Raw genomic sequence first — 9,998 nt, 5'->3', positions numbered from 1 at the left:
AATAACAATACAAACAAATAATTTACAATACAAAAATGATATATTATTCAAAAGCGCACACTAGGTGACAATAACATTAATATATATATATATCTTTCTTTAACAAGAAAAAGCGTATATAAATCTACTCTACTAACAAGCGAGTCTTAATTTTACAGTTTTAAAATGCATGTTTTACTATATAATAATTATTTACACTCTAAGCTGCTCTAGTTTTAGAAAAAATGAGAACTTGGAGTTACTACATTTTCAAATTTGTTTTCAAAAAATATTTTGGAATGTACAAAATGCCATATGGAAATATCTTGTGCTTGCTTTGAGTATAGACTGGTTATACTTCAATATAGTGCTTTTTTTTTTGTTTTCTTTCTTTTCTTTTAATAGCAATTCTCAGTGAAATAGTTTCTAAGTGAATATTTTCTTGTGTAAATTCTCTGTTAATTGAAGTATGAAAGAAAGGGAACTAACTATAAATACACTAAATGAAATATTTTCGTGTTAATAATTTACGGCAGTTTTAATATGCATAGTTCCCCTCCCCCCTTTTCTTAAAAAATCTTTTAGCGACTATTATTAATAAAACGTGACTCCATAAGAAATATTTCTGGTTGAAAATTTGTTCAAGGAACTAACTGTTTGGCAGCAGGTCTTGGTGCAAATTTGAAACTAATTTAAGATTATTTTCAATGTCATTAAATTAGAAAAAAAATCTTTATTTTAAACAGCTTCTATTATTTGAAAAACTTAATTATATTTTATACATTTACTATAGAGATCGTTTTCCCTGTTTCTTTCGTAAGAGTAATTTCAAAATACAAAATAAACCTACTTCAAGCTTCAAAATACTTCCAAATTGTGTGATCCATGGTTTTCAAAAACATTGAACGCTCCACTCATCTCGTTTCCAAACCCCTGTGTTCTCAGTTTTAACCTTCTTAACATATTGCTCTAATAACCAGTGTTAATAATATTTGGAGCATATAAATGTGTTTTAAACATTGTGGCTATACTTTGCTACAATGATGATATAATCTTGGAAACAGGAACTTAAATACAGAGCATCTTATTCATGTTTGTTTGACCATTAAAAGCATATAATTATGCTACAAAAAGAGTCTTTTAAGAAGTTCAGTGATGGGTGTTCATGTATTCTAACATTATAGCATACCTTTTGAACATTAATGTTCATTCAAGGTAATATTACGAAAATCATTTTTTTACTTTTCGCATTTGATTTGTCTGTGTTACGTGACATAATGTATCAAAATAGTATGACGTATTCAAATATATGATCATCCTTTCTCTTACCTCTCGTACATTTCTACAATTAACAATGTTTCGAATATACATGAAACTAGTCTATGGATTTTTGAAAGAATAAAAAAAGAAAAAAGCAAAAGTTGAAATTTAAATTAGAAAAGAAAACCTGCACGGTTCCGTTCCGTCCCATTTACTTTCTTCCTGATTCCTTCAAAAATCTGAATACAATCCCTCTGTTAGTTCAAAACGGCACTGTTGTTTGCAAAAGCGTCATATGAGTACGTCATGTTTACGTCATACGAGCAGCAAGTACAAAGATAATTCTATATTTGATTATCAGACTACTTATATATAATACAATAACAATACTATTACGTTAAATCTTATTTTTTTTCTTAATCCACAAAATACATAAGTAATTGGTTAAATATAACGCTAAATTTTAAAACTAATGTTGTCAATAAGAAAATATAATGACAAACACATCAAACCAAGATATATCAGTGAATTAGAATATATATATGGAACTTGTGAACTGAGAGTAAAACAGTAGAACACTTACTGAGTAAGTTAAAGCTTCTGGTTAAACTGGACAGGAAATTGGCGTATTATCAAATGATGTACAAGCTTGTTTTTCACTTTCGGAACAATTTATGTAGATGTACTTTAAATATGTTGATACAAATAGAAAATTTTACGTAAGCACGCATCTTCTATCAGTTAGTTCCAAACGAACATATTTGTCTTTATATATATATATATATATATAAGTAAATGAAAAGCTCAAAATGAATTGAACAATTAAATAATTATGTGTAGTTTCTTGACTTTCCTCTTAAAGAATTCACATAGTAACATGGCTTTTACAGTGATACTAAAAACTTTTATGTCAAAATAACCTATATACGAGGAATTTCATATGTTTTAACATGAAAATATTTCCAATAACACATAGTAAGTACACATAAAATGCATAATTTCATTAAGAATAATTAGACAAGTGCTAGTTATATAGAATAACTTCAAAAAATTTTAAACACTTTGTTTTTCTTTTTGGTTAATTGATAATTATGTACCAATTTGATAGAAGAATATTTATAATTTTGAAATAAAACTTTTTAATAAAAATAATTAATTACATTAAACGAAATCTAAATATTTCCCGTATTTCTTGAGATTTTTTTTGAGTTGCTATCGTTCCATTGGTTTCATGAAAATCTCTTCTCTCCATAGAATATGCAGTATAGTTTCATGTATTGTATTATATGTGTAGTGTTGGCACTATGAACACTTACGTCCAATAGACAACAGCAAATAATAGTTTATTAATATTTCAGTATCATTGTTTTTTGTTTTTCTATCTCCTTTATAACGATGTAAACGACATTATCAATCTGTACCTGTTTTAGGCATATGATCAGAGGCGCAATAATTGAACAGAACTATGTATATTGAAAAAGAAAAGGTTTGTTGATTAGTTGTTGATGTGGTTGTCAATATGAAATGGTTGTTATGAAGACAAATAGTTGATGGAATGAAGATATATTTGTTCGACAAATATTTTGTGATGTGTAGTCATCTTTCAGAATAAAAGAAGTGTAGCTGTTAATAGCCATATAATAGTCTTTGCTGCAAATATTATTTAATAATATAGATGTGTATTATATTATCGTTATACCTTCAAAAAGAGAAAAACAGTTAAGAGATCTACAAAGGGAAACCAAGAGAAAAAAGAAGACATACAAATTCATTGTGAGATACTATACCTTAGTAAATATAATTTCTAAATAACAAAATTTTCCTACAGATATTACAATCAAATAACCATAACTTCAAGAAAACCATTAAATAAAAAGCTGAGAAAATAAATTATAATTTTAGAGGTATACATGCAAAGGTATATACATATGTCTTATATATATATATAAATATTGGATTATAATATTTAAGCATTATTTTCATGAAGATACTTGAAACTGAAAAGTTTAGGATTAAATAAGAAATATTGCGATTTAGACAAAAAAATATTAGCACAATTGTTATATTTATTACACTTAATATGTCTTCCTTGAAATTATTATTACTAGAGCGAACTGAGTTTTATGCAGCGAGCATATCGAGTTTAATAGCTCATAGTTAAACTGTATCTACACAAATTAGGTTCTAAGGTAGTAGAAAATATGAAAAAATCTACTGTTTTATTTCCTGTTAAAAATATCTCCAAAGTTTCCTATATTAAAAGTATCTCTTAAGTTTACCACGAAATATGAAGAGTATTCATGTTTAACCTTAAGCAGCAGAGTGAGTTGAAAATGACACTTTCAAATTCTTTTTCGAAATTGAAAGCAGAAAAGTTGTGAGTAGATGTATATAGTAAACGAACAAAATATGGTTCAAATTGAACAATATTTTGATACGTCATTGAAGCTATATTTCGGCGCCCGTAAGAAAACAAAGTGTTTTTAACGCTTTTCAAAGGCATTTCTTCCAAATTATCGTTAAATTAAGAGTTATAACCGTAAGCAATAAATAAATGTTTCCTGTTCTGGTTTTAAAACGAAATATTGAGTTTAGAAAGTTGGCTTTTTATTCTGTATGATTCTTTGATTATACAGCTCTTCGCTTGTCCTAAATAGATATAACCCATAACTCATCACAGTGAAAGCGGTTGTGTGTTTGGTTCCATCCACCCATGCGTTTGGTACAGTTTTAATTTTCGCAGTCCGATATCGCAATGAAATCCTTCCTTTGTTACAAACGTCTCCAATTTCTTCCTTTCGCTAGACTTTAGCTTGAGTATCCATTTTGAACAGTGGGGAAATGTTTAACAATTATGGTTTATCCATGCTAAGGTATATTTTGTTACTATTGTCAAGTACCATCTCACAAAAGAGGCAAAAGTTAATGAACAACTCGAAACTCACATCAGACAACTTGTCAAGTTAGATAGAGAATGGAGTCGGACTGAACTGTTTCGAATTTGACTGCCAGCACCTTCTCGGATAACTCAAGATATACCGATGAAGACTGAAAATGAGCAAGTTCCTTTTAAATGTCAGGTGACAAAGAAGAAGGTTGTTACTATGCAGTTTCCAAACACACCACTATGTTAGTTTTCCATCTCCTCTTCTATTAACCGAATAGCATCTCTCTTTGATCTTGTTTTAACCACAGCCTTATCGCAGCCAACAACAATTATCTTTTCAATTTTCATATTAATATACTTTCAATAACCCGTAATATTTGATTTAATATTGATGAATACACCAGAAAGTGATTTAATGTGATCAATGCATTTCGATTGTGGCTCTGCAAGCGGAACATGTTCCTCAATTGCAATCTGCATGTGATTTTTTTCTTTAATTTTTACTTGTTTAATAATTCTATTCCCCCTTCCATCCAAATAGACAGCTTTTATGTTGATAATTTCATCAAGCAATTTTACACTAAGTTTATGTTTTTTTCTAATTTTTCTTGGCACTTTAATTCTGCCAATCACTTTCGTACAACTCTTTGGGTGGATGAACCCTTTAAACATCATTCTTCTAACAGGGAACTTGCAACTGTTAGAAGAACCTGAATCTCATAACATCCCAAGTCCACTCTTTTTCTTCGGTTTATATATATATATATATATATATATATATATATATATATATATATATATATATATGTTAGCATCTATGTTTTAAGGGCTATTCACTTGCATAATACGTAAATCCAAATCGAAACCATTTTTTAAAAAAGATACAAAATAATTTCAGCTAAACAGAATAGCATGCCAAGTATAATTTTCTTGTCTTTCTTCTAAAATCACAAAAGTACTCCGGTGGACTTGGAATGTTCTGCAACTCAGGTCTTCAATTTTAGACGTATCCCTGTGAGACACTCCTATTGAGTCTCATCCACTTGCAAATGTAGGCAACATCTAATGGGCATTTAAGATGTAACATTGAGTATCTCTGATCTATATATTTCCTCTTAAATTTCTGGTGGTATCTATGCATTAAATTTGAGCACAAAGTCAGTCTTCCAATTCCATTTGAGATTGTGAAGATAAAGCCATAGAATAGGCTGATTCTACATCTGGCCCAATTTCCAGCTAAGTCACTTTCTTGTCTTCCTTTCCATTCGTTTCTAGCATTTTCTTATAAAACCGTTTCTAGTATTTCTTTAAAAAACCGTTTCTAGTATTTCCTTATCTAAGCCTACTATAAGCATCTTTCTGTCTGATCAATAAGACAATCATGCTCAATTGCTAGGATCTTCCTATTCATTTCACTAGTGCACTTGAACAGATTTTTGTTGCATACAAATATCAAAAAGGGTCTTCACTTGATATTTGAAGGCAATTGATGACCTTTGAAAAGCCTTATTCTTCGATTTTCGATGTATTTCTTTCTCTATTTATGTAGTAAGAAGGAATCATTTGCTCGATTCTTTAATGAGATATTATTGGTAATGCGTTCCTCGACTTTTTCGCTTCTTGGTACTACATCCCCAGGAATTCCTGTAACATTTGGCTACTTTACATGTGAAACACTACACTTGAGAAACTGAAAATAACATATCGTAGGTTCATATGTTGGAGTTTTTTTTTTTCTACTAAATTGGGCACGCTATTTTCTTCTTCTGGTGGTTCCTTCTTCAGCAAATAGATAAAACTACAGATAAACACTGAAAATTCTACGATTCTTATAAAATCCGTAAGATAGATTCTACTTACGTAATTTCTAGTCGTGGATGGTTGCACGCAAGTACACAATCTGATTAAATAATTGAGAACGAATACAGAATTGTTTCCTCGCGTCAATGTGGGAACAGAAGTCTAAGAAAGATTCAAAAATGAAATCTTTCAGTTTAACGTCCCAAGATTTTGCCCTTTAGGCTAAGGAAGACGATAATCAAACCAAGTAAATGATGATAGAAGATTCGGTAGAATGAGAGAAAAAAAGGGGAGTACCCTGAAAAATCCACGAGTACGATGTTGTCCACCACAAACTTACTTGGTCGGGGATCAAAACAGGTGCCCCACGCATCAGAGGTAAGCGCTCTACCACTGAGCTACTGTGGCCTCACTAAGCAAAATTCAGTACAAGCGAGAACTGTCTCATGGCTATAGTAATGTACGCGCCTATGGTGCGGAAGACCCGAGTTCAATTCCCAGTGAGACTTAATGCGGCTTGAATTCCAGGTTAATTTGTAGATTCACGTTTTATATAGCCTCAGTGCTGAACGGGACGCTAAACTCCAAATAAACCAACCAAATTAAAAGTGACAAGCATACATAAATTTTTCTCAAATGTCAACACAAAATATTGCTTTAAGATTACCGCTATAATGGAAGAGTAAGTACTTAAGGAATAATATTGTTTATACTCCTCCTGAATGTTGCAATTATTGAAAAAACAAAAAAGAAAATGAAAGAATGAAAGAGGAAATTAAAAAGCATATTAAGGCAAAAAGTAGATTTTATGTAGAACTAGTTGTAAAATAAGCCAATGTTTAAAAGAAATTTTGCATTAAGAAATTACTTTTGGCGAAAATCCGGATTAATATGCCAATGGTTTTGAAAATGTTACTTAAAATCTTTTGAATTAGAAGAGGAAAACTTTAGTGTATTGCTTATGATAATAACTCTTCGTTTAACGACAATACTAAAGAAACTTTCTTGAAAAGCGTAAAAATAGCTAGTTTTGTATAAATGCCGAAAGATGGTGCCAATTGCACCTCATGATTTCCGATTTGATCCATATTTTGCACGGTTACTATATACGTTTGTACATAACTTTTACACATTGAGCTGTTTTCAATTTCGAAAAAAAAAAGGTTCGAAACTGTCGTTTTCGACCCATGTTATTAAGCAGCTTTATTACTAGCTAATTACACGAAGAATAAAAATGTTTTTCTTCGAAAAGATTTGCTAATGTTACTAGCTTTGTACGTTATCTTAACATAATGAGAAAATTTCAAATTAGCTTACGAATTCATTAACATTCCATATACTTAGTCAATGTATATCATTCAAAAATAGATCTTAAAAACACGTTTAGCACCACGATTGAACGCAAATATAATTTTCACTTCAATGCTAACCTATGTTCTTATTTTTATTTTTTATTAAATTTTAAAGATTGTCATCTGATTTGTTCATTCCACGGCAGATACTGATATGTACAGAAAAAGTATTTCCTTGTACAAACTTTTGTGTTTATATTTAAAGAAAATTAATATAATTTCAGAGAACTTTGTCAAGTTTTGACTATACACTTATTGTTCACTAAATTTCTAGCTGATGTAATTGTTTTATGTCCATTTAATGTATGAGTAGCTATATTGTTATTACTGTGTGTTCCTGAATAGAACTTTGATTTAATTACAGTTTAGTTTAGCAATAAGTCAAGTACATATGGCTGAAGAAGTTTCTATTACAATGTAATAAACTGAATTTGAAGTATTGAAATACAAATAAAAGTATCTCTTAAAATAACTATATCAGTTTCATAACTTTTACACAAGAACAGCTACTGCTTAAATGTTCTAGAAAATACTTAAGAATAAGTACAAAAACTATTTAAACTTGATTCAAGAACAAATGAATTCATATATTTTATTGTAAAGGCAGTAACTCTCTTATGAGATCTATACTAACCATTAAGTTACTAACTATATATAAGTAATGATAGTGCATTATAACATTATGCAAAATAACCTCATAATTCTAAGGCAAATAAGTACATATACAACTCTGTTGTTAAGTACATATATTACAAAAACTGGTTTTAAATATTCCTTTAATCTCTAGTAATTCATAGAATCCATCACTATCACAATTTTTACCTAGATTTCAGTAAGATTTAGAGAATTCCTTTCTGACTATCATGCAATATTCAATTTAACAATTGAACCTTTCTACCTTATATACTATTTATTCCTTTACTACTTAAATTCTTTCTATAATACGACGAATTTCAACTCCTTCATAATAGGCACTCCAAAAATCATTATACAAGCCAATTATTAACTTTTTATGCCTTTTATACCTGTTATCTTTTATTATATAGAAGTAAAGTACAAATTTCAAGATACATCATATACGAAAAAAAAAAATTGAAATAAATGCTCTCTCTCTTTCTTGTACTAAGAATTACCATTCTTATTGAATTGAGTGACCACATTCTTAAAACTTTTCAGTGACCCATTTCCAGACTAAAACAAGGATTGTCAAGACGTTGATCTTAAAAACCAATATTGCATGTGTGAAAATTTTAAATCAAATGTGACTTAACAAGTTAATGACTAAAAGTTAAAAGTCAAGTTTGAACAGGAAACAAGATTGTATAATCAATTAGCTAAGGGGTAATGAAAAGTTCAAAATGAATTTTAAGCAATATTACAATTTTAAAATATACCTTATTCTTATAGAAATTTTCCACAAAATAAAAGTAAGCAAAATCTTTAGCTTCTTTTAATCTGCATAGACTTCCTATACTTGTTTATTTATTTCCGATTAGGCTCAGTGTGAGGCCAATTCTGCGTTTAACACATGTTTCCGGTTTTTGGCTTGTGCTCGACTAATATTTGGATGGACCTATATTTAAAAATTTATTACATATCAAACATTACAAGGAATAGTTTCTATGCCATCCATTTCATAGATTTAAGTATGAAATCTTCCTTGCTTTATTTACATTTCTTTTCTTTGTACTTGTTGAATATTTCGAGTTTGGGCGTCTCGTTCTTTCTCAAGGTAGCAAAATGTATATCTTTTTACATCACATCAACGGCCGTAAAAGACTCGAAAAATAGATAGATTTCGAAATTTGCAAGTCGTCTAAACCCGAAAGTCATAAACACGTCCAAAGTCATAGGGTTCTCTCTAGCCAGTGAAAACCCTATGCAAAATAATGATAAATTAATTTCAAATGATAAAGTAAAACAGAATGAGGAAAATTTAGAATAACTTATGGGCAAAATGATATAGTAAACTATAAAGTATCTGCCATAGTCAGCCTCGTCTCAAAAGCTAATTTTTCAATTGATACAGGAAATTGTGGAATTATTAGCAAAAAGAATCGTAAGAACAATGGTTTGAAACCATGATTTTTACAATAAATAATAAGAAAACTTATGACTATTCTTTTAATTATACTGATAAAGGCACTGACATCTTATGTAATCACTTGCTTTAGACATGAAATAGGTCTTTTATGAATTCCCAGTTAGTGGCATTCTTACGATTGCCATCACTACTTCACACCCCATAATACCTATCACCGAATTGCTAATACTCGTTAGCCATGCCTTGAAAGTATGAAAAAGTTATATCTTTAATCATGCTATTGCATTAGTAATATAAATGCCTAATTAAAACATAGAAATAAATATATTACATGATTTCAGAGTCTTAAGTAGCTTTTAAACAATTATTATAACATGTCAAATAGATCAGTAGTTACTCTTGTTAATAAGTACAAAATTAGAAATGTAAATGAGTTACACTTGCTCAAATAATAATAATAATAATAATAATAATAATAATAATAATAATAATAATAATAATAATAATAAATGAATTCTTTACCTTAACTTTCCATCTTTATGCCCGTTAGACATAAAGAGATGCTTTATAAAACAACTCCAATAAATGAGAATGTATAAAGAAACGAGAGAATTCTGAGAAAGCCCACGTAATTAGGATTATCTACCACGAACACATGTAGCAGAGGATCAAACCA

The 9,998-nt window shown here is 29.5% G+C and overlaps 1 long non-coding RNA gene across 1 annotated transcript; it reads right to left on the bottom strand.

Annotated features, from left to right (window-relative positions):
• Positions 1–350: 350 nt before the first annotated feature.
• On the bottom strand, positions 351–4,865 carry LOC145693194 (uncharacterized). Its single transcript, XR_014132726.1, has 2 exons — positions 2,939–4,865; positions 351–2,624 (listed from the first exon to the last, which is right to left on the bottom strand). It is a non-coding gene; the product is annotated as an uncharacterized LOC145693194 (long non-coding RNA).
• Positions 4,866–9,998: the final 5,133 nt, after the last annotated feature.

Source organism: Thermobia domestica, chromosome 8 (genome assembly GCF_964235325.1).
Source record: "Thermobia domestica chromosome 8, izTheDome1.hap1.1, whole genome shotgun sequence".
Classification (NCBI taxonomy): domain Eukaryota; kingdom Metazoa; phylum Arthropoda; class Insecta; order Zygentoma; family Lepismatidae; genus Thermobia; species Thermobia domestica.
The sequence above is the reverse complement of the archived record's forward strand: the minus strand, read 5'-3'. Positions and strand labels throughout refer to the sequence as shown.